This window comes from Trichosurus vulpecula, chromosome 1 (genome assembly GCF_011100635.1).
Source record: "Trichosurus vulpecula isolate mTriVul1 chromosome 1, mTriVul1.pri, whole genome shotgun sequence".
In the NCBI taxonomy this organism is placed as follows: domain Eukaryota; kingdom Metazoa; phylum Chordata; class Mammalia; order Diprotodontia; family Phalangeridae; genus Trichosurus; species Trichosurus vulpecula.
The window spans coordinates 97,360,915-97,382,265 of NC_050573.1; the positions used below are offsets into that span (position 1 = coordinate 97,360,915).

A 21,351-nucleotide genomic window follows, 5' to 3' on the forward strand; every position below is an offset into this window, starting at 1 on the left:
TGAGATATATTGCTGTAGTCTTTGTGGTAGTATTTTGTTTAAAACTTTTGTATGAATATTCATTTGAGAAAATTGTCTATAGTTTTCTTTCTCTGTTTTTCCTCTCCTTGGTTTAGGGATCAAGACCATATTTGTGTCATGGAAGAATGTGATATGACTATTCACTTTTTTTTCCCCAAAGGGTTTATGTTATATTGGAATTAATTGTTCCTTCAGTGTCTGATAGCTGGTAACATGCACTTGTAATTCCAACTAGTCCTACTACTTCCCCATTAAGAATTCATTAATGGATCAACTTCTGGGAGCCAAGATGGCAGAGTAAGCAGTAAATCACCATAACTCTCCCATATTCACCTCCAAACAACCATAAAATAGCATCCCTAATTAAATCTTGGTATAGCAGAAACAGCAAAGACATGTTGAAACAATCTTTGAGGCCAAGAAACCTGGAAGATCAGCAGGAAAAGTTTGTCTAACAGGTAAAAGGGGAGCACAGTCCAGTAAGGAAGCAACCCAGTAAGCCAGCAGCAAGTCCTACGTCAGGAAATCAACAATAGAGCTGAGGCTCAGTGTAGTGGTGCCGGTAAACATGAACATCAGGAAACCCCCAGCAAACAGGCAGCTGCCAGCATCCAGTCCACCACGTGCTTCAGTTAGCTGCACAGAAACACAGAAACACACCATTGGCTTCAGCACATGCCAGACACCACCACTAGGACCTCAACTCGGCACCAACTAAGCTGCCAGACCCCTATAGCCTCCAGTAGTGCCAGCCACCCAAACGTCCTTATTGCAGCACAGACTTGAGGATTCCCTGTAGGTCTCAGGGTAACATCAATGCAACATCAGGTAAACAGCCAGCACCTGTATCCCCTGGCACAAGAAGGCTGATAAAGTGCCTCTTCCATCCTGGGAGCAAAGCTCAAAGTTAGAAGAAAGTACAAAGGTCGAAAAAGGTGTGCAAAAGAGGTAAAGGTGCAAAAGATGCAAAAGATCTAAAAAGTGTAAAAAAAGAATTTGACCATAGAAAGTTATTATGGTGGCAGGGAAGATCAAGACACAAATTTGGAAGAGGCCAACAATGTTAAAACACCTATGGGCAAAACCCCAAAGAAAAACAGGAAGTAGGCTCAACCTCAGAAAGAACTCAGGGAAGAGTTAAAAAAATGATCAAAAATCATATAAGAGAGGTAGAAGAAAAACCGGAAAAAGAAATGAGTGTGATACAAGAGAATTAAGAAAAAAGAGTGCAAAGCTTCAAAAAATAAAAAGAATTGTTTAAAAAGTAGAATTGGCCGGCCAAGATGGCGGCTGGTAAGCAGGGACTAGTGTGAGCTCCGTACGGAGTCCCTCCAAAAACCTATAAAAATAGCTCTGAACCAATTTTAGAATGGCAGAAGCCACAGAACAGCAGAGGGAAGCAGGGCTCCAGCCCAGGACAGCCTAGATGGTCTCTGGGTGAGGTCTATCCCACACAGAGCTGGGAGCTGGGAGCTGGGAACGGAGTGGAGCAGAGGCCAGCCTGAGCAGCGTGGAACAACCAAACTTGGAGTCGGGCAGATGGGGCCCCTAGCACCCTGAATATGTGAGCTGCGGCAGATACCGGACCCCTCAACCCACAAATACCAAAGACTGTGGAGAAGGTTAGTGGGAAAAGCTGCGGGAGTGGAAGGAGTTCCCAGTTCGGCTTCCAGCCCCGGGGGCAGTGGAGGTGGGGCAGCTACAGTTGCTGCTGCTTCTGGCCCCAGGCCCACCTGGTGGGAGGAATTAAGTGGCAGATCAGAGCAGAAGTGCACAGCCTGCAAAAGATCTATGCCCAGCCCGGGCTGGGCGTTCTTAGGGAAGGAGTAGTGCTGGTGTGACAGAGCTGGCACCTCCCCCCCAAACGTGGAACATAGAACTCGTTAGTCTACAAGCAGTCATACCCCACTGAAAAACTCAAGGGTCAAGTTAGTTGGTTGGAATATGGCCAGACAGAGAAAACGCGCCCAGATTCAGTCTCAGACTTTGGATTCTTTCTTTGGTGACAAAGAAGACCAAAACATACAGCCTAAAGAAGACAACAAAGTCATAGAGCCTACAACAAAAGCCTCCAAGAAAAATATGAACTGGCCCCAGGCCATTGAAGAACTCAAAAAGGATTTGGAAAAGCAAGTTGGAGAAGTAGAGGAAAAATTGGGAAGAGAAATGAGAAGGATGAAAGAAAACCATGAAAAACAAGTCAATGACTTGCTAAAGGAGACCCAAAAAAAAATGAAAAATACACTGAAGAAAACAACACCTTAAAAAATAGACTAACTCAAATGGCAAAAGAGCTCCAAAAAGCCAATGAGGAGAAGAATGCCTTGAAAGGCAGAATTAGCCAAATGGAAAAGGAGGTCCAAAAGACCACTGAAGAAAATACTACTTTAAAAATTAGATTGGTACTTGGGGCAGCTAGGTGGCACAGTGAGTAGAGCACCGGCCCTGGAGTCAGGAGGACCTGAGTTCAAATCCGGCCTCAGACACTTGACACATGTACTAGCTGTGTGACCTTGGGCAAGTCACTTAACCCCAACTGCCCTGCCAAAAAGCAAAAAAAAATTAGATTGGAACAAGTGGAAGCTAGTGACTTTATGAGAAATCAGGATATTATAAAACAGAACCAAAGGAATGAAAAAATGAAAGACAATGTGAAATATCTCATTGGAAAAACCACTGACCTGGAAAATAGATCCAGGAGAGATAATTTAAAAATTATTGGACTACCTGAAAGCCATGATCTAAAAAAGAGCCTAGATACCATCTTTCAAGAAATTATCAAGGAGAACTGCCCTGATATTCTAGAGCCACAGGGCAAAATAGAAATTGAAAGAATCCATCGATCGCCTCCTCAAATAGATCCCCAAAAGAAATCTTCTAGGAATATTGTCGCCAAATTCCAGAGCTCCCAGATCAAGGAGAAAATACTGCAAGCAGCCAGAAAGAAACAATTTGAGTATTGTGGAAATCCAATCAGAATAACCCAAGATCTGTCAGCTTCTACATTAAGAGATCGAAGGGCTTGGAATGCAATATTCCGGAGGTCAATGGAGCTAGGATTAAAACCTAGAATCACCTACGCAGCAAAACTGAGTATCATGTTCCAAGACAAAATATGGAGCTTCAATAAAATAGAGGACTTTCAAGCTTTCTCAGTGAGAAGCCCGGAACTGAATAGAAAATTTGACCTTCAAACACAAGAATCAAGAGAAGCATGAAAAGGTAATCAAGAAAAAGAACAAGAAACAGAAATTGCAAGGGACTTACTAAAGTTGAACTGTTTTGTTTACATTCCTACATGGAAAGATGATGTGTATGATTCATGAGACCTAAGTATTAGGGTAGCTGAAGGGAATATATATATATATGTGAATGTGTATGTATGTATATATCTATGTGTATATGTATGTATGTGTATGTATATGTATATGTGTGTATATATATATATATATATATATATATATATATATATATATATGTAAAAGAGAGAGAGCAGACACAGGGTGAGTTGAAGATGAAAGGAAGATATCTAAAAGAAATAAAATGAAATTAAGGGATGAGAGAGCAACATACTGAGAGAGGGAGATAAGGAGAGATAGAATTGGGTGGATTATCTCGAATAAAGATGGCAAGAGGAAGCAGTTCTGTGGGAGGAGGGGAGAGGGCAGGTGAGGGGGGAATGAGTGAACCTTGCTCTCATCAGATTTGGCCTGAGGAGGGAATACCATACATACTCAGTTGGGTATCTTACCCCACAGGAAATAAGAAGGAGGAAGACAAAAAAAAATAAAAGGCGGGGGGATGATGGAGCAGAGGGCAGATGGGGGTGGAGGTAATCCAAACAAACACTTTGGAAAGCGGACAGGGTCAAGGGAGAAAATTCAATAAAGTGGGATGGGTTGGGTAGGAGCAAAATGTAGCTAGTCTTTCACAACATGAGTATTGTGGAAGGGTTATACATAATGATACACATGTGGCCTAGGTTGAATTGGTTGACTTCTTTAGGGAGGGTGGGTGGGAAGGGAGGAGGGGAGAGGATTTGGAACTCAAAGTTTTAAAAAAAGATGTTCAAAAACAAAAAAAAAATTTGCATGCAACTAAAAAATAAGATACACAGGCAATGGGGCATAGAAATTTATCTTGCCCTACAAGAAAAGAAGGGAAAAAGGGATGAGAGGGCAGGGGAGTGATAGAGGGGAGGGCTGACTGGGGAACAGGGCAACCAGAATATATGCCATCTTGGAGTGGGGGGGAGGGTAGAAATGGGGAGAAAATTTGTATTTCAAACTGTTGTGAAAAGCAATGCTGAAAACTAAATATGTTAAATAAATAAATTTAAATTAAAAAAAAGAGAAATCAACACACAGAACAGGTACCTGAAAGTGGAGACAAAAGCCCCAATCCATGGAAATTCTGAACCTAGAAACATGTATTCTCTCACCTCCCAGACAGGAAGGGTCATCTGTTCATTAGCATCCAAATTAAATCTTTTCAGAAGGGTCAAAAGGGCTTTTGTTGGGACATTTAATTCACTGGCAAAGTGTTTTGTTTTTTTTTTTTGGTTAGCATGCAGGCCCCAGCACCTATTGCCTTTTCATTAATTGCCTTCATTTTTCAGATTCACAATTTGATTTATAGTCAATTAAAAATACCCTCAAAAAAAAAGTAGAATTGGCCAAAAGGAAAAGGAGATACAAAAACCCACTGAAGAAAACATCTCTTTAAAAAGTCCAATTGGCCAAAAGGAAAATAAAGTACAAAAACTAATTGAGGAAAACCATTCTGTAAAAGTTAGAATTGGGCAAGAGGAAACTAATGACTCTACGAGACATCAAGAACCAATCAACCAAATTCCAAAGAATTTTAAAAAATGGAAGAAAGTGTAACATGCCTCATGGGAAAAACAGCTGACCTGAAAAATAGATCCAGGAGAGACAATATCAGAAGCATTTGACTACCTGGAAGCCACCTTGAAAAGGAGGACCTGGATGGCATCTTTCAAGAAATTATCAAGGAAAATCGTCCTGATGTCCTAGAACCAGAGGTCAAAATAGGCACTGAAAGAATACACAGATCACCTCAGCAAAGAGATTCAATAGAGCTAAACTGTTTACATCCCTACATGGGAAGATGGTATTTGTATTCTTGAAAATTAGATCACTGATCGTCCAGCTAGAAGGAATACACAGAAAGCGAGCTGGAAGTAACCCGGTGTAAAATGTGACCCTGTTGACCTTAATCATCCCCTCTGCATCTCCCTCCCCACCTGCACAAGAAATAGGGCAGAAAAAACTCAAGCACAGTGCATCTCTAGGCCTCTATCACTCACCAGAGAGTGGCCCTGCAGACTCTGAAGCTCTTGAAGCAGCAGAGGGACAGAGATGAGAGTCAGCCTTCCCTCACACCAGCGTTTGCAGCTCCGGGGAATGCTGGTCCAGGAGAGGAAGGAGAGAAGGGCAGGGGCCTGGTGAACGGAACCGGGAGGTGACAGGGCTGGCATCTCTGAGCCCCAGACCCAAGTCAGTGCGCAATGGCGCACATGGCAGTGCACACCGTGCTGGCCCTTGTGGAGACTACCTTGCAGTTTGTCCAGGTGGGGCAGATAATTCTTTGTTTTTGTTGTTGTTGTTGTTGTTGTTTGTTTTGTTTTTCTTCTTTTAAAAAAATATTTAATATTTTTAGTTTTCAGCATTGATTTTCACAAGAGTTTGAATTACAAATTTTCTCACCATTTCTACCCTCCCCCCACTCCAAGATGGCATATATTCTTGTTTCCCCATTTCCCAGTGAGCTCTCCCTTCTGTCACCCCACTCCCCCCCACCATGCCCTTTTTCTTTACTTTCTTGTAGGGCAAGATAAATTTCTATGCCTCATTGCCTGTATATCTCACTTCCTAGTTGCATGCAAAAAGTTTTTTTTGAACATCTGTTTTTAAAACTTTGAGTTCTAAATTCTCTCCCCTCTTCACTCCCAACCCACCCTCCCTAAGAAGGCAAATAATTCAACATAGGCCACATGCATATAATTATGTAAAACCCTTCTACAATACTCATGTTGTGAAAGACTAACTGTATTTTCCTCCTTCCTATCCTATGCCCCTTTATTCAATTTTCTCCCTTGACCCTGTCCCTTTTCGAAAGTGTTTGTTTTTGATTATCTCCTCCCCCTATCTGCCCTACCTTCTATGATCCCCCCTTTTTTATCTCCTTCTCCCTTCTTTTGCATGGGGTAAGATACCCAATAGGGTGTAGGTTATTTCCTCCTCAAGTCAAATCGAATGAGTGCAAGGTTCACTCATTCCCCCTCACCTGCCCCTCTTCCATTCCTACAGTAGAACTGCTTTTTCTTGCCACTTTTATGCGAAATAATTTACCTCTTTCTATCTCTCCCTTTCTCCCTCTTTAAATATATTCCTCTCTCATCCCTTAATTTGATTTTTTTTATATCATCCCTTCATATTTACCTCACCCTGTGCCCTCTGGCTACACACATACACACACACACACACACACACACACACACACACACACATATATACATACTCCCTTCACCTACCGTAATACTGAGGTCATGAATTATACACATCATCTTTCCAACTTTGGTAAGTGCCTTATGATTTCACTTGTTTACCTTTTCATGCTTCTTTTGATTCTTGTGTTTGAAAGTCAAATTTTCTATTCAGCTCTGGTCTTTTCATTGAGAAAGATTGAAAGTCCTCTGTTTTATGGAAAATCCATATTTTGCCTTGGAGCATGATACTCAGTTTTGCTGGGTAGGTGATTCTTGGTTTTTATCCCAGCTCCACTGACATCCTGAATATCATATTCCAAGCCCTTTGATCCCTTAATGTAGAACCTGCTAGACCTTGTGTTATCCTGATTGTGTTTCCACGATACTCAAATTGTTTCTTTCTGGCTGCTTGCAGTATTTTCTCCTTGATCTGGGAGTTCTGGAATTCGGCAACAATATTCCTTGGAGTTTTCTTTTTGGGATCTTTTTCAGGAGGCGATCTGTGGATTCTTTCAATTTCTATTTTACTCTCTAGCTCTAGAATATCAGCACAGTTCTCCTTGATAATTTCTTGAAAGATGATATCTAGGCTCTTTTTTTGATCATGGCTTTCAGGTAGTCCAATCATTTTTAAATTCTCTCCCCTGTATCTGTTTTCCACGTCAGTGGTTTTTCCAATGAGATATTTCACATTGCCTTCCATTTTTTCATTCCTTTGTTTCTGTTTTATAATATCTTGATTTCTCATCAAGTCACTAGCTTCCACTTGCTCCAATCTAATTTTAAAGTAGTATTTTTTTCAGTGGTCTTTTGGACCTCCTTTTCCATTTGGCTAATTCTGCCTTTCAAGGCATTCTTCTCCTCATTGGCTTTTTGGAGTTCTTTTGCCATTTGAGTTAGCCTATTTTTATGGTGTTGTTTTCTTCAGTATTTTTTGGGTCTCCTTTGGCCAGTCATTGACTTGTTTTTCATGGTTTTCTTGCATCACTCTCATTTCTCTTCCCAATTTTTCCTCTACTTCTCTAACTTGCTTTTCGAAATCCTTTTTGAACTCTTCCATGGCCTGAGACCAGTTCATGTTTTTCTTGGAGGCTTTTGTTGTAGGCTCTTTGACTTTGTTGACTTCTTCGGGCTGTATGTTTTGATCTTCTTTGTCACCAAAGAAAGATTCCAAAGTCTGAGTCTGAATCTGAGTCTGTTTTCACTGCCTGGCCATGTTCCCAGCCAACTTACTTGACCATTGAGTTTATCGTCTGGATATGACCGCTTATAGAGTATAGAGTACTTTGTCCCAAGCTTGAGGGGCTGCACTGCTGTTTTCAGAGGTATTTCTACACAGCAAGCTCTGCCACACCAGCGCTACTCCTCCCCTCCCAGAACCGCCAACCTGGACCAGACTCAGATCTAAGCTGGCTCTGCAGTCCTGCTCATATCAGCCATTTAATTCCTCCTACCAAGTGGGCCTGGGGCTGGAGGCAACTGCAGCTGTAGCTCTGGAAGAAGCCTCAGATCCACATCAATTCTGCTGCCCCCAGGGCACTGGCCAAACCTCAAACTCGTTTCACTCTTTCCCTGCAGCTTTTCCTACTCACCTTCTCTGTTGTCTTTGGTATTTGTGGGTTGAGAGGTCTGGTAACTCCCACAGCTCACTGATTCAGGGCACTAGGGCCTGTTCCACCTGGCTCCTGGTCTGGTTGGTCTGGGCACTGCTCATGCTGGCCTCTGCTCAGATCTGCTCCCACTTCCATGAGACAGACCTTATCCTGGGACTATTCAGGCTATCCTGGGCTGGAGTCCTGCTTCCCTCTGTTATTTCGTGGGTTTTGCAGCTCCATAATTTGTTAAGAGCCATTTTTACAGGTGTTTGGAGGGACCCTGGGGGGAGCTCAGGCAAGCCCGTGCTTTCTAGCCGCCATCTTGGCTCCACCCCAGAGCAGACAATTCTGCATCAAGAACTGAAACTTCCCCATCTATTTAAAAGATAGTGTTGAGTTTAGAAACTTCTGCACTCATATGGCCCAGCAACTGGATGGACAGGCTTTTGACAAAGACCCGAATGCAGCATACCAGTGCCTGAACACCATCATCAAGAAGCTGATCCATTCACTATTGAGCCTCCCAGCTGATGTCTGTGCTTTGGCCTGTATTGCTCTGAGGCAGGTTCTCCAGAATCTTCTGGATCTGTGAATGTTATTGATGTGTGAATTGAAGCTAGTCTGACCATAAAATTTAGCCAAGGAGGTATTGTATATAGGTCTTGATAGCGAAATGAGCCTTTGAGCATCATTACATCCAGCAGAATTGAGGATTCTGAATTCTTTTCACATTTTTAACAATTAGTACCAAGTACCTAGAATTCTCAGAGATTTTGCCATTTTTTCTGACTTGTTATGGATGAGTATATGGTTTTCTTTGGTTATATAATTGGATTAAGTGCATTAATTTCCACATCAGATATTCCCTTTAACTTGTTTTGTGTATGTATGGGTATGTATATATATGGGTATGTATATATATGGGTGTATATATATATGGGTGTATATATATATGGGTATATATAGGTATATATACACATATATATGTATATGTGTGTGTGTATATATATATATATATATGGCTATATATACATATATATGTATATTTGTGTGTGTGTATATATGTACATATGTACATATATGTGTGTGTGTATTTCCCCATAGAGGCCTAGTTCTTTACTTATAGAGCTATTTTGTAGCTGAAGGTCTATTGTTAATGAAAGTCTGAGCCATAAGTAGGATATTTGATAATCAATATGTTCTCTTTTGCTGTGTATAAAAGAGAGAGAAAGTGTCCATTTATATTATGTCCTAGTGAAGGGATAATCTCTAGAAATTTGAAAACTCTACATTTATACTTAAGACTCTTGTTGCTGGTTTAGTGAATTTGCTCTTTCACACCTGCTAAATGGCTTACTTGTTTTCTGCCTTCAGTACCTTGGTTTGGAAATTGGAAGTTATGATAATCCCATTTAAGGTGGAATAAAAGATGCTAAACAAAACATAAAAAGGAATATACATAGAGAGTATAGGTATAAAGTGGATTTGAGGGAATGACATAAGAATAATTAAGGGATGAGAAAGAAGAGTCTAGTGGGCACAGAAGGAAGGGAGGAGTAGAATGGGGTAAATTATTTCACATGAAGAGGCATGAAGGACCTATTATAGTGATGGGAAAGATGGGAGTGCAGGCAATGGGCACAGCTTTAACCTTACTCTCATAAATATTGGCTCAAAGAGGGAGTAATATACACAATCAGTTGAATGTGTAAATCTATCTTACCCAACAGGGAAGTAGGAGGGGATGAGATTATGTGAAGGAGGGAGAGGGATGGCGACTGATAGAAGGGAGGGTAGATCGAGAGAGGTGGTAGACAGAAGCAAAACACTGGTGAGGAGGGAAAGGGTGAAAGGAGAGGGCAAACAGGAGGAAAATTAAGGTGGAGGAAAATACACAATAATCATAACTGTAAATGTGAATTAGATGAGCTCTCCCATAGAATGAAGGTGAGTAGTAGAGTAGATCAAAAACCAGAATCCTACAATAATTTGCTTACAAGAAACACACTTGATGGAAAGAGATACACAGAGAATAAAGGTAAGGGCCTGGAGCAGAATCTATTATGCTTCAGGTGAAGTTAAAAAATCCTGATCTTGGACAAAGGAAAAGCAAAATCACTGAATTAAAAGAGATAAGGAAGGAAACTACATCTTGCTGAAAGGTATAGACAGTGAATCAATATCAAAACTAAACATACATGCAGCAAGCAGTATAACCTCCAAATTCTTAGAGAAGTTAAGTGAGTTACAGGAAGAAATAGACGGCAAAACTATACTAGTAGGGGACCTCAACTGTCTCCTCTCAGAACTTGATAAATCCAACCAAAAATAAACAAGAAAGAAGCTAAGAAAGTAAATAGAATATTAGACAGACCTTTGGAGAAAACTGAATGAGAAAGAAGCAGCACATGGCACCTACACAAAAAATTGACCATATATTAGGGCATAAAAACTGCAAAATCAAATGTAGAAAGGCAGAAATATTAAATATATTCTTTGTGGATCATAATGCAATAAAAAATAACATTCAACAAAGAGCAGTGGAAAATTAGATTGAACTTAATTGGAAACTAAGTAACCTAATCCTAAAGAATAAGTGGGTCAAAGAACAAATCATACCAATTTATGGGATTCAGCTGAAGCAGTACTTAGGGAAATTATTTCTTTAAACTCTTACATCAAGAAAATGGATAAAGAATAGCTCAATGAATTGGGCATTCAACTAAAAAAATAGAAAAAAAAAAGAATTAAAATCTCCAACTATGCACCATACTGGAAATACTGAAAATCAAAATGAATTGAAGGAATTAGAATAGGCAATGAGGAAACAAAATTATCATTCTTTGCAGATGACATGATGTTATACTCAGAGAACCCTAGAGAATCAACTAAAAAACTACTTGAAATAATTAACACCTCTAGCAAATTTGCAGGATATAAGATAAACTCACATAAATCATCAGCATTTCTTTATACGACCAAACAAAGCAAGAGACAGAGAAATTCCATTTAAAATAAATGTAAACAATATAAAATACTTGGGGGTCTACCTGCCAAGATTAACTCAAGAACTATGTGAACAAAATGACAAAACCCTTTACACACAAATAAAGTCAGATCTAAACAATTGGAAAAATATTAATTGCTCATGGGTAGTCTGAGCCAACATAATAAAAATGACATGTCAAAATTAATTTACTTATTCAATGCCATACCAATCAAACTACCAAAAATTATTTGATAGAACTAGAAAAAATACAAAAAAAAATTCATCTGGAAGAATAAAATGTCAAGAAAATCAAGGAAATTAATGAAAAAAATATAAAGCGTGATATAGCCTAGGAATGCCAGATCTTAAATTATATTAGAAAGCAGTAATCATCAAAACTATCTAGTACTAGCTAAGAAATAGACTAATGGGTCAGTAGAATTGATTAGGTACACAAGACCTGTGTTACCAAGTTACTGTGGTCAAGGACCACAGTAACTTACTGTTTGATATATCCAAAGACCACAGCTTTTGGGATAACAACTCACTATTTGACAAAAAATGCTGGGAAAACCAGAATGCGATGGGACACAAACTAGATATAGACTGACATCTCACACAGAATATCAAGATAAGGTCAAAATGGGTTTATGATTTAGACAAAAATGATGACATCATAAGCAGATCAAAAAAGCAAGAAATAGTCTACCTGTCAAATCTATAGGGAAAGGTATAATTCATGACCAAACAAGAGAGAGCATTACAAAATGTAAAATAGATCATTTTGATTATATTAAATTTAAAAACTTCTGCATAAACAAAACCAATGCAACCAAGAATAGAAGGAAAGCAGAAACCTGGGAAACAACCTTTATAGCAAGTGTCTCTGATAAAGACTTCATTTCTCAAATATATAGAGAACTGAGTCAAATTTATGAGAATACAAGACATTCTCCATTTGATAAATGGTCAAAGGATATAAGCAGTCAGTTTTCAGATGAAGAAATCAAGGCTATCTATAGGCATATAAAGAATTGCTCTAAATAATTTTTGATTAGAGAAGTGTGAATTAAAACAACTCTGAGATGTCACTTCATACCTAATATATTGACTAATATGACAGAAAAGGAAAAATAAATGTTGGAAAGGATGCAGAAATAATGGGACACTAACACACTGCTGGTGGAGTTGTGAACTGATCCAACCATTCTAGAGAACAGTTTGGAAATATTTCCAAAGGGCTATAAAACTGCATACCCTTTGATTCAGCAATAGTGCTAATAAGTCTATATCCCAAAGAGATCATAAAAAAGCAAAAAGGTTATATATGTGCAAAAATATTTATAGTAGCCCTTTTGTGGTGGCAAATATTGGAAATTGAGGGGATCCCTATACGTTGGGGATTGGCTGAACAATCTGTGGCATATGAATAGAATACTATTGTTCAATGAGGAATGATGAACAGGCAGATTTCAGAAAAAAACCTGCGAAGACCTACACAAACTATTGCAAATTGGAATGAGCAAATTCAGGAAAACATTGTACACAGTATCAGCAACACTGTGTAATGATCAGCAATAATTGACTCAGCTCTTCTCAGCAACGTGAGGATCTGAGAAAATTACTACAGACTCACAAAAGAAAATGCTATCCATATCCAGATAAAAAACTAATGGACTCTGAATGAAGATTGAAGCATTTTTTTCATTTACCTTATTCTTTTTTTTTTTTTGCTTTTTTTCTTTCTGACCTGTTTCTTCTTTCACAACCGTGACTTATAGGGAAATATGTTTTGCATGACAGCACATGTATAACTGTGTTGGTAAACAAAATGGGCTCTTAGCACTCAGTTCAACCAAGTACCCTTGAAGAGTTTGGCCTTTGTTTCCTTGATTAGATTTGGGAGTCCTTGGGGACCTCCTTGCCTCAGGGGAAGGCCTAGTTTACACATGATTTTGAGTGACATGTTTGTGACATCAGAGGCTTTTAGACCATGTGGGTTTAAGTCGCCTCTTTGTGATGATTCTAGGTCATGTGGGCGAGTCACATGTGTGACTCACCCTTGACCCTGAAAAAAGATATAAAACCAGGGGCTGGCTTTCTCTTCTTAGGAGCTCTTACCCACAGCCATCGTGGCATGCTTGACTCTGGGCCAACCCTTGTTATGAGCTCCCAGGCTGAACTCAGATGTTGGTAAGTGTGAATTGCATTGTCTGTCTGTCGATGTTTGTAATTTGTTTGTATTTGCTCCGAAGTTCAGGGTGCTGGCTTTTTCCCCTGAACTAAGTGAGTGATATTTGTATGCTGAATTAAAGTAAGATTGTCAACCCCTTAACATTGCTTTCCTTAGTGAAGCAGATCAGAAGAACCTGGACTTTTGCAGCATGCTGGTAGCATTCTTGTTGTTGGGCTTGTGTTGGTCTTTCACCCCCACAACAGCTGCTAGCCAGATTGTTGAAACAATAACCTACATCAGATTTCCTACCATCTTAAAAAGAGGGGAGGGAGGAGGAAGAGAGGAAGATTTAAAACTCAAAATATTGTAAAAATGAATGCTAAAAATTGTCTTGACATGTAATTTGGAAAAAATAAAATACTATTTTAAAAAATAGAAAAAATCAGTAATAACTTATTTAATTTCTTTGTCTGTGATAGGATTATTAAATTATTCTACTTTCATTCTGTTAATCTGCATAATTTTTATTTCTTATAAATATTCATCCATTTGGGGCAGCTAGGTGGCACAACGTATAGAGCACCAGCCCAGGAGTCAGGAGGACCTGAGTTCAAATCTGCTTCAGACACTTGATATACTTACTAGCTGTGTGACCTTGGATAAGTCACTTAATCCCAATTGCCCTGCCTTCTCTCCTCCAAATAAATAAATAAATATTCATCCATTTAAATTGGGTTTTCAGTTTTATTGGCATATAGTTAAGCCAAAGTATTCCTAATACTTTCTTTAATTTCTTCGTCATTGGTTTTGAATTCACCTTTTTTTCATTTATAGGTATGAGTATTTTGGTTTTCCCCATTCTTTTTAAAAATCAAATTAACTAATGGTTTGTCTATTTCACTGTTAAAAATATAGCTGTTAGTTTTATTTATGCCTTCATTTTCACTTTCAATTTTGTTAATTTATTTCTTGACTTTCAAAATTTCTATTGAAGGATTTAATTTATTAGTTTGAATTATTTTAGTTGAATATCAAATTTATTGATTTGCAATTTCTCTCTTTTATTGCTGAAACTATTTAGAGGCATAAAATATCCCTTAGATACTGGCTTGGTTGCATCTCACAAGTTTTAGTATGTCTCACTGTTGTTATTATCTTTAATGAAATTATTGATTGTTTCTATGATTTGTTCCATGGTCCACTTGTTGTTCAAGATTCATTTATTTAATTCCCAATTATTACTGTTAGTCTTTTATTGGATGTCATTTGATTTCAGTAATGTCAATAAGAGTTGATTTTTATATTTCTGTTTTTTCTGTGTTTTGTGACCTGATTTTTATTTTTTGAGCTGTATTGTTATTATAACCAATCAGATATGTGGAGTGAGTTTCAACCGATCATATGCCAACTAGAGCTGGATATAAAGAGAGTTGGTATTGAGAGAAAGCAGACACTGAGAGAGCCAGCTTCAAGAGGGTGAGCCAGCACTGAGAAGAAGAGAATGAAGAGAAGAGACAAAGAGGAATGAGCTTTGAGCATTGAGCTAAGAGGAAACCTCTGAGACCTGGGAAGAGAACTTCTGAGAACTCACAAACTCTGAGTTTCTGAGTTGTAAAAGCAAATAGAGCTTCAGGACGGAAACCTGCCCATGGGAAGGAGGCTTAGCTTAAGCCACTTTTGAGAGCTGTTAAAGCGAACTGAGCTCTTATCACAGAGCCTCTGGACTTTGGAGGTGAACTGAGATGGTGGCTCTGGTAGTGAGCGCTGTTGCCCTGTTAAGCAGGAGGCAGGAGCCCCTGGAACCTGCTGTTGGGCAGGAGCAGGAAGAGCTTGGAGTAGTACAGTCCCCATGACCTGGGACCTGGAACAGGAACGGAGAGCTGCCTGCATGTGAATCCAGGTGAGAGTCAAGAGCTGTGAGCCCACAGAGGAAGAGCCATGGGATTTGGAAGTCAACACTGAGTCAAGATGAAAGAGGATTTTACTTAGACTCTTGGTATTGAATAAGAAGATTGTTCTCATTGTGACCTAGCGGTGGATGATGTGGTATTTTCTGCTACCCTTTAAGGATGTGTTGTGCTAGGGAAGACCCTAGCCTGGGACCCCCTAATTGTGCAAACAAGTATTTTGGGGAATGATCCTAAATAATGACATACTGAGTGTTATGATACATATATATCTATGTATGTATGTATCTATATATGTGTGTATATGTATTAAATGATGTGTTTTGTTTAAGGATGTTGTTATGAATGTTATACCTTACTATATTGAACAGTGCTTTAGTTTATTGCTGAATACATAGAGTTCATTATACTGTGGGATTAGACCCTTAAAATTATTCACAGCACTGGTCCTCAAGTGTGCTGATGTGATTGGCGTTACAACCTTCTACCTTCTAGCTTATCAGTGCCTAAGCTTTCTGCTCCTTTAAGGTCATGGCTGCTAACTCTTGTGCGATCCTCACTGTAGTTTCATGATACTTGACTTCTTTTATTCTGGCTGCTTGAGTCATTCCTTTTCTTGACCTGAATGTTCTAAAATTCTTAAGACTTTTCATTGTAGACATTTTTTTCAGGATTTTCTGACACATTGTTTCAATTTCTACTATATCCTCTAGTTTTAAGAAATCTGGGCAGTTTTCACATGATTTCTTAAAATATGATTTCTAAGCTCCTTCTTTGTTCATGGATTTCAATGATTCTTGACATATCTTTCCTTGATCTTTTTTTATCATGTATTTTTATAAGTTATTCTACATTTTCTTCTATTTTCATGCTTTTATGTTTGCTTTATTATTTCTTGGTGCTCAAGGAGTTATTAGCTTTCATTTACCAATTCTAATTTCAACATTTTTTAAAGTTTTTTTAACCTGTTCTTGCAAGCTGTTAATTCTCTTTTTGTCTCTCCCCCTAGCTCTCACTCATTTTTACATTTTTTATCATTATTGAATCTCATTCTTTTGAAGATGACAGCTGGAAAGCAGGGACTTGCATGAGCTCCCCCCACCCAGGTCCCTCCAAACACCTATAAAAATGGCTCTGAGCAATTCTAGAATGGCAAAACCCACAAAATACCAGAGAGAAACAGGGCTCCAGCCCAGGACAGCTTGGATGGTCACTGGGTAAGGTCTATCACACCGAACCGGGAGTGGAGTGGAGCAGAGCCCAGCATGGGTGGCAGCAGGACCAACCAGACCAGTAGCTGGGCAGAACAGGCCCTAGTTCCCTGAATCAGTGAGCTGTGGGAGTTACCAGACTTCTCAACTTGCAAACACCAAAGACAACAGAGAAGGTTAGGGGGAAAAGCTGCTGGGAGTGAAAGGAGGTCGAGGTTTGGCCACCACCCGGGGGGAACAGGGGTGGCACAGCTACCGAACTTCAGCTGCAGTTGCTTCTGGCCCCAGGCCCACCTGGTGGGAGGAATTAAGTGCCAGATCAGACCAGGAGTGCAGAGCCTGCTTAACATCTGGGTTGGTGGTTCTTGGGGGATGAGGAGCACTGGTGTGGCAGAGCTTGCTGTTTAGAAATAGCTCTGAAAACAAAAATACATCCTCTCAAGCTTGGAACAAAGTACTCTCTACCCTACAAGCTGTCATACCCCGATGAAAAACTCAAGGGTCAAGTAGTTGGCTGGGAACATGGTTAGGCAGCGAAAACAGACTCAGATTCAGACTCAGACTTTGGAATCTTTCTTTGGTGACAAAGAAAACCAAAACATACAGCCAGAAGAAGTCAGAACAATGAAAGAGCCTACATTAAAAGCCTCAAAGAAAAACATGAACTGGTCTCAGGCCATGGAAGAGCTCAAAAAGGATTTTGAAAAGCAAGTTAGAGACATAGAGGAAAAATTAGAAAGAGAAATGAGAATGGTGCGAGAAAACCATGAAAAACAAGTCAATGACTTGTTAAAGGAGACCCAAAAAATGCTGAAGAAAATAACACCTTAAAAATAAACTAACTCAAATGGGAAAAGAGCTCCAAAAAGCCAGTGAGGAGAAGAATGCCTTAAAAGGCAGAATTAGCCAAATGGGAAAGGAGGTCCAAAAGACCACTGAAGAAAATCCTACCTTAAAAATTAGATTGGAGCAAGTGGAAGCTAGTGATTTTATGAGAAATCAAGATATTATAAAATAGAACCAAAGAATGAAAAAATGGAAGGCAATGTGAAATATCTCATTGGAAAACCACTGACATGGAAAACAGATCCAGGAGAGAGAATTTAAAAATGATTGGACTACTTGATTTAAAAATAATTGGACTATCTTTTAAGAAATTATCAAGGAAAACTGCACTGATATTCTAGAGCTAGAGAGTAAAATAGAAATTGAAAGAATCCACAGATCACCTCCTGAAAAAGACCCCAAAAAGAAAACTCCAAGGAATATTGTTGCCAAATTCCAGAACTCCCAGATCAAGGAGAAAATACTGCAAGCAGCCAGAAAGAAACAATTTGAGTATTGTGGAAACACAATCCGAATAATACAAGATCTAGCAGCTTCCACATTAAGGGATTGAAGGGCTTGGAATATGATATTCAGGAGGTCAGTGGAGATAGGATTAAAACCAAGAATCACCTACCCAGCAAAACTGAGTATCATGCTCCAAGGGAAAATATGGATTTTCAATAAAATAGAGGATTTTCAAGCTTTCTCAGTGAAAAGACCAGAGCTGAATAGAAAATTTGACTTTCAAACACAAGAATCAAGAGAAGCATGAAAAGGTAAACAAGAAAGAGAAATCATAAGGAACTTACTAAAGTTGAACTGTTTTGTTTACATTCCTACATGGAAAGATGATGTATATGATTCATGAGACATTAGGTAGCTGAAGGGAATATACATATACATATAGGTAGATAGATAAATAGATAGATAGATAGAGGGCACAGGGTGAGTTGAATATGAAGGGATGATATCTAAAAACATAGAATCAAATTAAGGGATGAGAGAGCAATATATCGAGGGAGGGAGAAAGGGAGAGATAGAATGGGGTAAATTATGTCACATAAAAGTGGGAAGAAAAAGCAGTTCTGTAGGAAGGGAAGAGGGGGCAGGTGAAGGGGAATTAGTGAATCTTGCTCTCATTAGATTTGACCTGAGTAAGGGATAACATATACACTCAGTTGGGAATCTTACCCCACAGGAAAGAAGGAGGAAGAAAAAAAAAGCGGGGATGATAGAAGAGAGAGTAGAGAGGGGGAGGAGGCAATCAAAAACAAACACTTTTGAAAAGGGACAGGGTCAAGGGAGAAAATTGAATAAAAGGGGATAGGTTAGGAAGGAGCAAAATATAGTTAGCCTTTCACAACATGAGTATTGTGGAAGGGTTTTACATAGTGATACGTATGTGGCCTATGTTGGATTGCTTGCCTTCCTAGGGAGAGTGAGTGCGGAGCGAAGAGGGGAGAGAATTTGGAACTCAGAGTTTTAAAAACAGATGTTCACAAAAAGTTTTGGCATGCAACTAGGAAATAAGATACACAGGCAATGAGGCATAGAGATTTATCTTGCCCTACAAGAAAGGAAGGGAAAAGGGGATGAAAGGGGGGAGGGGTGACAGAAAGGAGGGCTGACTGGGGAACATGGCAACCAGAATATACACCATCTTGGAGTGGGCAAGAGGGTAGAAAGGGGTAGAAAATTCATAACTCAAACTCTCATCAAAATCAATGCTGAAAACTAAATACATTAAATAAATTAAATAAATAAATTTTTAAAAAAATCTCATTATTTTTTGTTGCTTCCCATCATTGTGTCCTTTCACAGGCCCCTCTTAGTAATTGTGTGCTGGACTTCTTCATATGCTCTTGCCCAAAACCAATCTTCAGTCTCCACAGTTCTTTCTATGTCCCCTAGTTGCCATTGGCTGAAAAAATCTCATTATGTCTTTTTCTTAGCTTTCCTGATTAGAGTTCAGTTTGGCAGTTAGATCATTGGAGGATTAAGAGTATTTAGGTTTTGCTGCTTCTTCTCCCTCAGAGATCTAGACTCTGCCTCCTACTCTAATTTATGATGTGACCTGAATATTTAAGTCATGAATCCACTTGGAGAACTTGGTATGTCTTGGTATATGTTTGAAATGCTGATCTACATCTTAATTAGAACTATATAAAAGTGGAGTAAACCTACTTGGGGATATTAGAATTTCTTCTAGTAAAGATTCACAAACATAGGATAGATGACAATTTTCCAAGTAAGTCAGAATTTATGTTTTTGTTTATTTGTTTAATGGGTTGGTTTAAATGGCTCTTGATATCCCTTAAAAAATCTGATATTATCTGATTTTGGGATTGGATTCTGTGATTATATATCTATCTAACTTTTCTAGCTATGTTACTTCCTTTTGTAAGTGAAATAGTCGTATGTGTGTGTGTGTGTGTGTGTAGTCTTTTGAAGTTTACAGGTTTTTGCTGATAATGACCCTTAGGATGTGAATTCATTTTTCTTCATGAAAAAGAAAATGGAGCTAAGAGAAGCAGAGTCATTGACTCAGTAATATTGGTTCCTGACACATTTCCCTGACTCCAAGTGTAGTATTCTTTTCCCTAAAGTACAAGCTCACTACTGAAATAAAGTGTTTTACTTAAACACACAAGTTATTGGCCCCTAAGAACAGAAGTATCAAGAAAAGCAAATTTTATGAAGGTACTCATTACTTATGAAGATATACCCTGTTATAGGCAGGAAATAAATTTCCAGCTAGATGACACAATAGATGGAGTATTAGAATTAGTCATAAAGTCCTAAATTTGAACTCAGATTCAGATATTGAAAGCTGTGTGACAAGAAGTCAGCTAACCTTTCTAAGCCACAATTTCTTCATCTATAAATTGGAGATAATAATAGCACCTACCTCCCAGGATGACTGTGAGGATAAAATGGTATAATGTTTGTAAAGAACATTATATTTCTTAAAGCACTATCTAAATGCTCACTATTATTATTATCTACTATATTTAACCATAATGCCTTCATATTTTAGAAATGAGAAGTGTAAGTGTGGTTATCCATTTGTTTGATATATCTTTGTAGTTGAATTTGACCATTGTCCTCAAAGAAGATTGATGAAAATAAGTTAGACAGAATGCAGTTTTACCTCATATCTCTCCGAGTCTCTCAGCAGATTTGTTGTTTAGTTGATCAATTCTTTCTTATTGGGAAAAAAAGAATCCTGTGGTCCTGAAGAATATACTTGGAATTAATTTCTAGATCTGGAGGTCTTAACCTGAGGTTACCAATTGGGGCATTGGATAGAATTCAGGGAGTCTATGAATTGAAATAATATTTTACTATGATTCATTTTTTAACTCTCTAAATTTTATTTTACTTATTTAAAATATTATTCTCAAACAGATCTATAGATTTTTGCAGAAATGGCCAGGGGGATGCATGATGCTGCAAAACAGATAATAACCCCTATGCTGTTCCTGTTGTTGATATTCCTCCTCCTTCTGTTAATAATTGTAATAAACTAATCATAATTCCATAAAGTAATTAATAAAATTAACAACTGATACTATTCCTATTGGTAATATAATCATCATGACAGCTCAGTAGCAGAGTGCATACAGTACTGGGCCTGGAGACAGGAGGACATGAATTTAAATCTTGGTCACAGACATATTAATAGCATGACCCTGGATAAATCACTTAAACTTCTTTCTGCCTCTATTTAACTGTAAAATGGGGACAATAGCAGCACCTACCCCACAAAGTTGCTGTGATGGTCAAATGAAATAATAATTATAAATATTGATGTACAGTGTGGTAATGGCAAGCAAAGTAGGATTTTTGCTGGGATGAATGTACATTGAGTTTTAGCCAATCAACTTATATGTGTGTTGAATTCTAGCCAATCTGATATGCATGAATTCAGACAATCAGAGACCTGAGTTCTAGGCAATCAGATGCCAGCTAGAACCATATTTAAGGAGAACCCAGAGTAGGAGAACAGCAGACATAGAGTGGGAGTTGAAGAGAAGACATCAAGAGAGAGCTACCAGTGTTAAGAAGAGAAGAGATGCAGAAGAGTGAGCTGAGTGCTGAGCTGACAGGAAA

General features: G+C 38.7%; 2 pseudogenes; both read left to right on the forward strand.

Annotated features, from left to right (window-relative positions):
• The first annotated feature begins 589 nt into the window (after positions 1–589).
• LOC118834058 lies at positions 590–8,719 on the forward strand (annotated as a pseudogene).
• Positions 8,720–15,034: 6,315 nt separating this feature from the next.
• The window catches only part of LOC118834066, a 43,754-nt pseudogene continuing 37,437 nt past the window's right edge, over positions 15,035–21,351 (forward strand).